This window comes from Megalopta genalis, chromosome 3 (assembly GCF_051020955.1).
Source record: "Megalopta genalis isolate 19385.01 chromosome 3, iyMegGena1_principal, whole genome shotgun sequence".
Taxonomy (NCBI): Eukaryota; Metazoa; Arthropoda; class Insecta; order Hymenoptera; family Halictidae; genus Megalopta; species Megalopta genalis.
In genome coordinates, this window is record NC_135015.1 from 16,628,261 (window position 1) to 16,641,330 (window position 13,070).

The 13,070-nt window shown below is 43.7% G+C and overlaps 1 protein-coding gene and 1 long non-coding RNA gene across 3 annotated transcripts in view; one reads left to right on the forward strand and one right to left on the reverse strand.

The window, feature by feature from the left end:
* Ndf (Nucleosome-destabilizing factor) overlaps window positions 1-13,070 on the reverse strand; it is a 56,487-nt gene that overhangs the window by 23,003 nt on the left and 20,414 nt on the right. The window lies entirely within an intron of this gene.
* Window positions 3,553-4,585, forward strand: LOC143259158 (uncharacterized). Its single transcript, XR_013032982.1, has 2 exons — window positions 3,553-4,413; window positions 4,492-4,585. It is a non-coding gene; the product is annotated as an uncharacterized LOC143259158 (long non-coding RNA).

Sequence of the window (13,070 nt, forward strand, 5' to 3'; positions counted from 1 at the left end):
AAGAGTACGTTTCATCGAATTCGCATAGGTATAACAGATTCGTGGCGAACTTTCCGAACGATCTTAATAAATCAATCGGCGTGTTCCGAGCGAAAGAGCGGTCTCGCGGGTGGCGTAAAAATTGAAAATCGAGCGCGGCGCCGTGTGCACGGCGGTTCCGGGGGTGAATGGGGAGGATCGTAGTCCTCGCGAGGGTAGCAGAAACAGCGCCGGACGAGCCCGTGTCGGCGCGATCGATGCTCCGTCTGCAGCCCTCCGAGTGTGTTCCTGGTGTGTCCTGCGGAACAGAACGCACCGTGCCGAATCGCCGGCCGATTATGCGCCTTTTTTCACCTCGACGGGAGAGAGAAAGGGGGACAACACGCGGGAAGTGGCTGGCGGCTGGCAGACATAATGGATCTCGAGAAGGAAACCGGATGGGTCCTGCCCCTATGACTATAACGGCGTGCTGCTCCCCTTGGCCGTGACCCGCAGAAGCGAGCGGCGGTGCAGCAGCCGGGGAAGGGGAGAAAATTGAGTTTTCGTGGCCTCCGCGCGCGCTACCCACGTTAGGGAAGTTCGCCGATCAAGGTCGAACGCTGAATCTCGTTAGAGCTAGAGGACAGTTCTCTGGTCTCGAGATCGACGGTGAATCGTAATCCCTCGCCGCCGCGGCTGGCAATCGTAAATTTTCGATTCGATCACGGGACACCGTAACTCGATCCGGCCGTTCGGCAAACTAGCCGCGGGTCCCGGAGCGTCCGATAAAGCGCGATAAACGACGCCGGACGATTCTGCGACGTTGCGAAATTCCGGTTACGGCCGCGTGAAATTCGACGTCGGTTATGAAAAAAAAATCGCGTGGGCGACGGGGGCAGGGCGGGGAGAGCCAAGGAAAACGACGCTTTATCAGGCGTGTCGGCATGCGGCAACCGGAGAATATCACGGGACGGTGTGTACATATGTTGACGATGCGTGTGTTCGTTATCGCGGATCCGAGCTGCGGTTACACGATTCTACACGGATGCGCGCGGCGTTGTTGGCCGATTTTTATTCAACCGGCCGCGTCTTCGAAATAATAGTTCGACCTGGCCGACGCGTGCTTCGACTCGTGGATCATTCGCGACGACGATTTTATTCGGGACGATAGCATGCCGCTCTTCTCGGCTCGATCCGCGTGTTCTTAGGCTCCATTCGACGCGATCGCGTTTCTCTTCCCGGAATCGCGCAATTTTCCAAATTTTTCGCCACCTTTTTCGGGACCTGATAGTATTAGATAGCGTACATATTAATTATTTATATATTATTTTGTGCAATGCGAACGTACATGTGTGCAGCTGTTACCGCAATAGATGATGCAAATAATAAAATTCTAGATATTTGGCGAAATCGTTCCAAAATAATAGACAGGATAAAACAATGCATAAAGATGCGGCTGTATTAAAATCGAAGGGGAAATGCTGATTATTATTGTGCATGTATATATATAATTTAGTAGTTAATATGAATTATCATTGAAATACATTCTGCCTATTAATTCTACGGCCACTGGACAAATTTAGAATAATTATGGATCTATGACAAAATAAATCTGAAGAATATATATATATATATATATATATATATATATATATATATATACATTTCTTCAGATTTATAAAAATAAATTATATATATAATATAATAATAAATATATTATATGTATAATATAATAATAAATATATTATATATATAATATAATAATAAATATATTATATATATAATATAATAATAAATAATTCAGATTTCTTCAGATATATAAATATATCCAGTAATCGCCAACAAAAGTATTTATTATCAAATCTCGAACATTCTGAAACAAAGTACGTATCTGAAATGCGTCATAGCTCTACATTTAACAAGAAAATAATTGTCTACGAATACGCGGTCGGATATTGTTATCGTGTCTAGCGGCTCGCGGATACTTCATGATTTGACGAGCGTCGTAGTCGACTTTAATCCTTTCAACGAAACAACAGTCGCTTTGTGTATCGGTGTGTAATATCTGTTCGATTCGTTGCAACGAGATTAGATGTCTCGGGAGTGTCGGTGACAGATAAAAGAATGCGAAGAGATAGAGCCGAAGGTGAATAATTGTATACGGAAGCATCGCAGACAATTTTTCCGAACACGCTCAGATTATTGCATCTATCGTTCTCGATGACTTTCATCGGCGTGACACAACCGGACGCCATTTTGGAATGCGACACTTTTTCCCCGGTTCTGGATAAAACGTTTCACGCAATCGACGACACCGTGCAAAATGTACCCGTCTTCGTTTCGTCTACAATGTTATCAATCCGGCTGGAGCTTTATCAAAAATTAATTTCGTCCGATGCGCGATCTTTCAGCTAAAAACTGTCGCCGGAGCGCGGTCGCGACGATGTTTATTTATTTAACAGTCCCTCAGCCTTGGCTCTCTTCGCATTTTGCGGCGGTCGATAAAGTAATATCTATTGGAATTGCATAATAATGACGTCGATGGTAATAATAACGCTTTATCTGAACGTCACACACCGTGAATGTCGTTCGAATCGAAGACATATTCGACATTTAACCCACGCTCGTCGAATCTGCTTCCTGTCACCTATCTTCTCTTAATCTTTGATTGCCTCTAATCGGAGAGATACGGATAAAACTGTTACGAATTAAATGTAGATAACAATTACAGTCCTGAATCGTTTACCTTTTCTCCGATTGAAAAAAGGAAGAAAGCAAATAAAATGTCTCCAAAATTGATTCCACTCCAAATACTACACCCCCCTATACATCTATTTATTTTCTAATTGTTTCTAATCAGGGAAAAAATTCAAAAACTATGATCCAGACCTGTTCACCTATTTTTTAGTCGCTTTAATCGCAAGAGAAAGCACAAATGAAACGTAAGAAAATCCGACCAAAAAATTATGATCCGGATCTAAAACTAAAACGGGAAAAAATCGCATCGATTCCAAAAATGACGCATCAGAGACGTGTCGTCGAACAGGGTTCAACGGTACTGCATGAAATTCAAAGCGTGAAAATTGTCGAACGACGCACGGCGACTATTATCCAATGTTGTTCGCCGCGGCCGGTCTCCGTAACGACTAAATTGCAGCATTCTCTCTCCATTCTCCTTGCTCGTCTCCCTTTCTCCTATCTCTCTCTCTTTCTCTCCTCGGCACACGTGCCTCGGCGGAAAATTCGCGCACTCCGAAATTACACGATATTCAAAACCGAACGGCGTGTCCGCCAAAATTATCGGCAAGGTCGCGCCGATAATCGCGCACGTGGCCGCCGCGGGGAGGGGGTGGGGGACAGGTGAGTTTCCCGCAGCAGACGCACATACACATACACACGCACACATTCTCGTTAGCACCGGCAACGCGGCGCTAATTAAGCGGCCACAGAGTTCTTGCTCGACAATTGGGTAGCCGGCGGCCGAAGGACTCGATTGTTTTAATAAACATTCGGCCGCCGCGCGATCAAGCGTTTTCGTGCCAGCCCAATTCGGCCGGTGCACGCGACGTGCATAAAACGGCCGTGCACCGCGGCGAATCGGCGCGAGGTGGTGGTGGAGGAGGAGGCGGCGGCGGTGTGTAACAGCGTTAACCGTTCCGATTCGAGGACCGATTGACCAGGTGACAATGCAATTTTTAGCCCGAAACGACGTTACGCCGGGGCTCGGAACAACCTCGTTTAAGCGCGGACAGGGGAGGCGGAACACAATCGGGCATTTATAATTGATGCCTCTGGTCTTGCGCCGCGCGGCCTGTGCGGCGGAACACGGCGGGCAGTGGCGGCGGCATCGATTGTCGAACGAAGTTTTCCCGCGCACGGCCGACCCCCGACGGTTGACTTTAAGGCTGCTATTATCGGAGGAATCGGTCGCGGAAGACCGCGGGCTTACGTGGACAGGAATACCCGCGCTTTCTTCCGCGTAAAAAGCTGTTGATACGACGCCAAGGTCGGCCGCACGGCTTTTATAGAAAATCGCTAACGGCCACCGCGGAACTACGCCGCCGCCGCCGCCGCCATCTTATTTTCGGGCCGTTCGACGACCCCTCTGACGACTCCTCTTCTCTCGACGGCAATAGGTCACGCCGACGAGCGGGGTCATTTTTCCACGGATACAGAGTTTCCCACCCCGGCGAAGTAACAGCCCTCGCCAACCTCTCCGGAAGCTAAAACGGTCGCGGCGTGACCTTTCGACGACAAAACGGCAGCATCTAAAACGCGGTGTTAACCCTTCGACGATTTCTTTTTTTATAGCGATCCGTAGACCTGGCGATATTACGGGGCGTTTACGGTGAAATTCGGTGGTTGCGATTTCGAACGGCAGGAAGATCGAAAGATTTTCAACGTTAAGTTTTCGGAACTCGTCGAAACGACGGATCATTAACTTTTTAATTTAAGGTAATACTATTCTAGCAAATGTTATACGGCAACGCTCGCTTAAAAATCAAGATAAATGGCTTATTGTTATTTTTATAGAGTGATATAAAACAGCAGCCTTCGGTGCTTCGTAAATCCATTGTTGAAATGTCAGTGTGTCGTTTTGAATCTATTAAAGCGATTAACGAACGAATGAACGTGCTATTTCGACTACCTTTCGACGACAAAACGGCAGCATTTAAAACGCGGTGTTAACCCTTCGACGATTTCTTTTTACAGCGATCCGTAGACCTGACGATATTACGGGGCGTTTACGGTGAAATTCGGTGGTTGCGATTTCGAACGGCAGGAAGATTGAAAGATTTTCAACGTTAAGTTTTCGGAACTCATTGAAAAAAATGGCGGGTCATTAACTTTTTAATCTAATATAATTAAAAATCGGGATAAATGGCTTATTGTTATTTTTATAGAGTGATGTAAAACAGCTGCCTTCGGTGCTCCGTAAATCCATCGTTGAAATGTCAGTGTGTCGTTTTGAATCTATTAAAGCGATTAACGAACGAATGAACGTGCTATTTAGTTTCTATTTCTTCGAAATCGATGCAGAATATTTCTATTTTGCACAGAAATTCACGATCTAGTGATCGATACTTTTTTGAACTGAGAAAACTAGATTGGTGTATCGAAGACTTTAATAACGAGAACAATGAACGATATATTGTACTTTCGATCGTTTGTTATATGCATTTGTTCGGGATCAAATTATCGGACGGTGAAATAAGTATTCGTCGTCTAAATTCAATTTCTCGATTTCGGTATATTCCTGCGGATAACATTTTGAAGCTCGAAACGCGGCCAGAACTTTCTGAAATAGGTTACGAAGCACAATTAAATGTATCAAATAATCGTTGAAGAACGTTTGAAACGCACAAGTTCAAACGACAGTCTTGTACCTGTCAGCGGGTATATCTGAAGTACTTAATGCGACTATTAGTGACCTCAAAAGTTGTTGGCAGAGCACAGTAAAGCAATGCTTCAACGGTAACACGAAAATATCGACGGAGACCGATGATACTTAAACTGTGATACATTGGTAAATTCGAAACAATTGCGGGTATTTATTGTAATCACATTAGGTTACTATTTAACGTAATATTTATTTGACGTGTAAGTATAGGTAATATAGATTTCACTTCTGTATTTGAAACACATACACTGATTTATCCGACGTCGGCTGCCGGTTGCCAACTTTCAGAAAGGACTGATGGAACCTTGAATCGTAACCGCAGAGCACTGTGCCATTGCAAGGAGCGAATGATTTTAAAAAGGGATACGAAAATAGGACACCTTTGGATTAACTCTAATTCACAGTCTAATGGAATAATGGAATAACAGAATAATTAAAATCGTTTCAAAATGGTTCGCTTGTTTTCAAGCGCATGCTCGCATCTTTAATTTAAGGAATAATTTTTTGCATAATGAATTCTTCATTATAAAGGAAGAAAAATGAGTTGAAATAAACAGACGTGGACTATAAACGAATTCGGCTCATCGATCCTACAGTATTGAGGATTTTAGGGGATAAAATTAAAATAATTCATTTCTCTTTAAATTCATTCTCATAAACTGAGATTCATTTTCGATCTAGAATTGTGCTATTACTTTTTCAGGTTCCTTTATAAAATGTGATAAAGTCGTCAATATCTTTTACAACAATTTTTCTCCAAAGAAAAATTATCATTCTATATCGTTCTGTGGCGGACCAGACATAAAAAGACACGTCCTTCAAAAGCGGGGTGTGCATATGCCTTTTTCGGGTTTCCCCGACGCAAGGCGTACACACCCCAATAAAACAATAAAAACGTTGGGACACAGCTTCGGACCATAGGTCCCGGATCACCCCGGTCGGAAAATCTTCGGGAAAGGCCTTCGCCCTTCCCAAGGACTTTCCCTTACCAATAAATACGAGAACCTCTCGACCGAGAAGTCAGTTAGCAAGTTTTCCTCCGACTCTCAACGTGTTCATATTTCTGTATCATCCGTCACTCGTTTACCTTTACCTTCTACACACTGTACCTCATCGCCTTTTGTTACAAGTTATATTAAAGTTCTCGTTATATAAAAACCAAAAAAACTCTCGGATTATTTTATATAAACCGTCGCAGTAACCCCTGCGACAAAGTTCATTATCTTCTTTTTTTATTAGCGATGAACTTTCAAAGAAGTGGTCCGACAATTAAATCGTTTTCATACAAGACTTTTCCATCTTGTACTTCGGATTTCTGTCTTTCGTCTCGTGGATCGAACGCTATGCGTGGTATTAAACTGTAAAACGGTTGAAACGGTAAAGCTGTTTCCTACCGAAGAAAGGGACAAGGTCTGAAAGCATGGGTTCTCTGCTAACGACGGCACGGAGAATGATCAAAATGCCCTATCGAGCCCTTGAACCTTTCTACAGCATACAAAAGGGGCTCGATTTACGATCGTTCAAGCGATTTGCACTTCCTCGCTGCGGCCCAAAGCTGCACAATTCGAGGAACTCTGATTTTCTAACACTCTGATTTTCGTGTTTTCTTACTCTTTTCTCGAGGGATCACTTTCGATTCTCGTTCGACCGTTAACGAGCAAGTCCATTACGTCGCTGGCACCAGCTTTCGAAACGATTTTTCGTTGCTGCGAAAACGATGGCTGCACGGCACGGCCGTGTTCTAGATCGATGTTACGCGATAATAGAACGATGTCCGTAAGATTTCAGGCGAAACTAATGGCATTTGCTCTGGGGATCCTCGTTGAAACGCGCGACAGCGTCGATCCCGCTGTCAACCGGCCCGGCTTATTGGCAGCTTCGGGACTGCCGGCTGATGCTCCAGAAATAAAATCTATGTATCGGAATTATTAATCTGTCCGGAAAACGACGGCGCAGGAATTCAGGTTAAAACGGTTCTTTATTACGAGTTCCGGTCGAGCGACTAAATAGCGGCGATTTAACTTTCAGAAATATTAATCATACTTTGTTGCCTCGTGCTCAACTTGACAGGAATCCTCCTCACAGATGGTTTCTTTTTGTGGAGAAGAAACGATAAATTTACTGATTAGAATACTGTATGTTTTCTGCTTCTCTGTTTAACATTTTTTTTTGAGATGTTCTGTTGGAACGCGAAATCTCACGAACCAATTCGTGACATTTTAAATCGAACAAAGACTCTGGCAATTTCGAGCAACTCGTTCAAATTGTTCTACGATAACGCAGAATTTAACGAACAAATAAATCGCTCCTGCGTAAAACAATTTCTAATGATTCGAAGGGTCAGCTTTTTTTCAATAAATAGTGATACACCAGCGTGAAAGTCCAATGACTTCAACTAGCAACAATGTTCCGTAAAATTATCCTCGAATCTCTAAAGCATAAAGTATCGCGACAAAATCGATGAGGATTGAAACTGAACAAAATCCAGCGACTCTCACGCAAGCAACATCGTTCTCCGAATTATCCTCGGAAACGTAGAGTACGATGACAAAATTGATGCGGACTTAACGTGAACGAAATTTGACGACTCGAACGAACCGACATCGCCTTTCAAATTATGCCACCGAGCATCGACCGTCCTGTCAAGATTTATGGCGACTAAAACTGAACAAAATTTCGCGATTTTCCAAGGAACGATCTTATGTTTCCTATTATCCTAATAAAGCATACAAGAATCGTGAGAAAATTTACGAGGACTGTAACCGAACAAGATTTAGCAATTTCAAGGTACGATATCGTTTCACGAATTATCCAATAAAACATACAGCAGCGTCGTGGCAAAATTTACGGACGACTAAGAGCGAACAAAATTCAGCGATTTCAAGGAACGATCTCGTTTTTCGAATTATCCTATAAAACATACAATATCGCGGGGGAAATTTACGAGGGCAAAAATTGAAGAAAACTCGGCAGTTACTCGGGGAACGGTATCGTTCGTCGAATTGTTGTCTGCAAAACGTGCGGCGCCGTGACAAAATTTACGAGGGCCGAGGCCGAAGAAAACTCGGCAATTTCAAGGAACGACTTCGTTTTTAGAATCGGCCTGCGGAAATCGTAAGAGCGCCGCCAAGCCAGTTTCTGGTGCCCGAAGTCGAAGAAGAAGAAAGTTGAAAGGGCGACTGTTAGTAATGGCAAGGGTTTCGCAGCACAACGAAGTGTTTGCTTCCCGGAGTTATGGTCGTATAAACCGTGGAACCGAGCGCGGCAGCATTAACAATTGTTCGGTCGTCAAAGGTCAGCCCGTGGCGGGCGTCGTTTCGATCGAAACGGCGCCTCGATCATTCGGTCCCCGGCAACGGTGCATGGTATTATACTGAATTCAAAACGGGACGACTTTAATACTAACCGAGTCAAATCCTAACGAGCGGCACAGAGAACTCTCGGCTCCGGCTCCGTTCCCGCGGGTGCCTATTGATTCAAGCGCGTGGCAAACGCGATTACGAGCCAGGTGTATCGGGCCGAACTTCGCCACATAATCAGTTGGCGTTTTTTACGATCGTAGTACTGTGACGGTGCACCGTTACGATATCGCGAACCGTGTCTCGGAACCGCTGCTCCCATTATGCAACGTCCGAACGCCGGAATTACTAAATCCGACAAGATGGCCGACGGCGGATCTCCCGAGGCGGCGCCGCCGAAACCGGAATATGTATCTGTTCTCTTCGATGTTCACTCGTCCAATCGCGGTAAAAGTCCCGTGAAATCTGCAACGGTGCCTGGCTCGTTCGAAAATCGTCTCTCTGTCTCGAAACCTCGCGGAGAAATCGCACGTTAATCGCATCGGTCATACCACAGCTCCGTTAGCAAGACTCTCTCACCGATTTGTCAGCGTGCCCTAGAATTATCGCGATGGAATTTCGCGTTCTATAGTAAAGAGTCGACGAAAGTGCGCTTTTTTTTCTATTAAAATTCAATGAGCGCTATGCGGCGGGGGTAACGTTGTATAATCGAATCTGCGAAACAGCCGCGCTCGTTTTATAATAGCGTAGATCGCTGCCAGCGATTTCTTATCAGCATTTAAACACTCGGGTGTTTAATAATCCGGCGATAGACCGAAGGTTTCGCGCGGCGAAACCGGCGAGTGAAATATAGAACGTAAGCACATTTCTATTTTATATGTTGCACAACTTCTCCTCCTTCGAATTTTTGGAGCGTAAACGCAAGTAGATCGCTTTTATAAAATGTAAGAGCGTGGTTAATCGAATGAGAACTTTGTTTATATTGAAAGATGTCGTTCGACTAAAACAGACTGTAATAAATCGGACTGAATTAGACACTGTTCAAATTAATTTATGAAAGGACACTTCTAGAGATTCTCCGCTCTATAAATTCTAATATTTCAAGTTTATCATTTTTAGAAAACGAGAAGACATTTTTAGTAAAAATAGAACGTGATGCAGTAGAAAAATGTTATTAAGTCGAAATAATGTGAAATAAATAAGACTGAATAATCACTGTTAAAATCATTTTAAAAAAGGACCGCTCTCCATGTTCTCCGCTCAATAAATTCTTCTAATATTTTAAATCTACCATTTCTAGAAAACAAGAAGACATATCTAATAAAAATAGAACTTAATGCAGTGTAAAAATGTAATTAAATCGGAACAATGTGAAATAAATAAGGCTGAATTAAACACTGTTAATATTAATTTACGAAAGGACACTTCTCGAGGTTCTCCGCTCAACAAAAACTCAAGCAACAATATTTCAAAACGAACGGCCAGGTGTAATACCATCGAAGCAGCATTTAAAAGAGCAGCTTCCATCGAATAATAACCAGAACGAATGGCCGGGAAGCCCGGAGGGCCGACGATTCTGCGACCATTGCGTCGCGGGAAGAGGAAAACCGCGTGCGTAAAGCACAGGCGGCGTTCGATCGCGAAGGATTATTTAATTCGCCTAATGGACGGGACGGCCGGGCGGATTCCCTGAAATCAGCTCGATCTATCCTTGAGCGGGCAATTCCGTCTGCATTCGATGGCGACTTAGCCTCTAATGAGTTCTGGCCAATAAAGCCGCGCGGCCTCTGGACGAAGCCGAAAGCGAGCTGCGAGGCAGAGGACGGAGCTTGTGTGCTCGGTGACGAGCCGGGCTCTTTCTCTTTTTGCGAAACGAGATTCGAAAGGCTCGCGACAACGGTAACCCGGCTAAAACGGCAGTGGCTGCTTACCAGGGCAGAAATTCGTCGGATAAAAGTCGCCTAATTAATATAACCGGCGGGTGAAGCCGCGCGGTGCTCTCGCGGTTTCCTGGCACGACCGCGCCGACGAGTTCCTCGTTTTGTTTGTTACTCAACGCCGTCGACGATTGCACGCAACGGATCATTCCGGGCATACCTCGCGAATTCTAATTGCTCCTTGACACGTGTCCGCGGAAGACCGTGCGAGAAACATGGACGGTACGTCTCTCGAGTTATGCTAAAAGCAGTAGGGCATTTCCCGTGTGTTCGATCGGTGCACACGGATAGTTCCATTCTCGGCTTCGAACCGCGAGTTTCGAAGTCGGATTTTCGCTGACAGCTGGCAGAGAGTTCCTAATTTAGTGTTCGACCGGAAAGCCGGCGTTTTCTCCCTTAGCAAGGCGGCCGCCGGCCTTGGCAGACCGACTACTGTCCGAAGATCGATTGGAAACAAGACAACGTTTGTCCGATGTTGCTCCGATAATGTCTAAAAGGAGACGCATTTTCCCGCGTTTCCTTCTGGCTTACGTAATTGTTTGTCGAAGCCGGAGCGAATATGATTTCTAGAAAAATGATCGAAGTGTCGAGAATAGCAGAACAGGTTCAGAGATCATCATTGTTAGAGCGAACGATCGTTATCGCGCGACTCCTCGCGACGAGGAATCGGCGATGTTCGACGAACGTTCGGCTGGAAAAAATGTCGAGGGAAGAAGAACTTTTACAGCGAGACGAGACGGGGATAAAAATCGATACTCCCGGCAACAACAGGGCTTGTGTGTTCATAAAAAAAGAAAGAAAAAACGTGGTAACCTTGATCCGAACTCTCGCGAGTCTACGTAAGTTCGGAGACTGATCGGCTTTTGCGATCAGATGTTTAACTCGATAAAGGCTAGTTTCGACTTGTCGCCCTCCTGTTCGACTATTGTGAGACGCAACTGCGTTATCTTGTCGTCGAGGCGAACGTCTGTGGCATTATTTGCGATGATTTTACAGTATGCGAGATTTATGCGCGCCGGGTTGTAATACGTATGCGATCTCGCGGTGCAGCTCTTTTTATACGATAAAAAGTCGCTGGAGGAAACGCGCGCGGCGTCGTTGCGGCAAACGAAAGAACAGGATACCTAAAAATAAATTATTATATCGTTGTCGTGTGTCATTTCTACGAGCCCCTTCGAGGCTGAAGGCGCCCCGGTGTCACCATTCGATATTGAATTCATAACTTCGGAGTAACTGTGCTTGTGGCAATCTCGCGTGCCGCGCAAAGTGCGTGCCAATTGTTTCCACGCGATGCAAACGATTCTGTGGGAAGCTGAATCGTTTGTCATCGTTGGATTACGGTACTACGTGCATTCGTGACGTTCGCGAATCTTCGGAATGCAAAACTACGAGTCATATCCACGCATTCCTCTTCCAATTTTCGACACGAAGAAAATCATTGTGTGCTCCTTTTGTTCGCATGACGCGGTCGTTCCACGTACTTCGAGCAATCTCGTTGTGTGAACTCCACTGACATCGCAACATTTCGACGATAGCTTTGTCGATCTTTCGCGTACGCGTATGCTTGCCATATATTAATTTTTATGATAGGCGAAGCTGAGAAGCCAGCTAAGGAAACGCGATGGAACTTGGAAAATAATTTTCGGTTCGAAGTTTGAAAGGTTTCACGCTTTATCCGATTATCTAATTTTTGGTGTTCACCGCTTTATCTAATTTCGATCATTTATCTACCGAAACGTAAACATTCGTTGTTTCAGTGAGAATCAATTCATATTTTCGTTATATTATCTTGTTATTGTTTCATTTGTTTATACTTGTGGTTTTGTTCATTTATAATAAATGAAAGTGATAACAAGGTCAGATTAAATTAAGAAGAAGGAGAAGAAGTTGCAGCTAAAAGTGTTCGAGTTACAAAAAAATGAAAAGATAAAAAGAAGTTTAAAAATGAAAGAATATAATTTACAGTTTAGATTAAATTTATAATGTTAATGTTCTATATTTTAAAGGATATATGTTCCTTATTAACAAATATAAAAGAATGAAAGAGAAAATTACTTGTTCATTTAAACCCTTCCTGCATAAATTAAAAGATGTAATAATAAAGAACGCATCTTACACTCAGCGGACGATTCAAGTCGATGCTTGTAATTAAAAATGTATAAAGTGTATTCTTTGTTAAAGGAGAAATGCCCGTTCCAAAATAGGAACATTGTAAATCCATGCCAGTTCCAAAATGGGGACATTGTAATTGCATACCCGTAGTTCACAATTTTCCTCGTATTGTTTTTCTATCCATATTAAATAAATATTTCAAAGTTCATTACGTTATCTAGATACATTGGTCTATCTATATAATTGCAATAAAATCGATAATAATTTCGATTCATTTTATAATTAATTTTCTTTTAAAATAAACTTCTCACAGTAGGTACTTTTACCTTATTCGAGATACATCTAGAATAGATCGACTAGGCT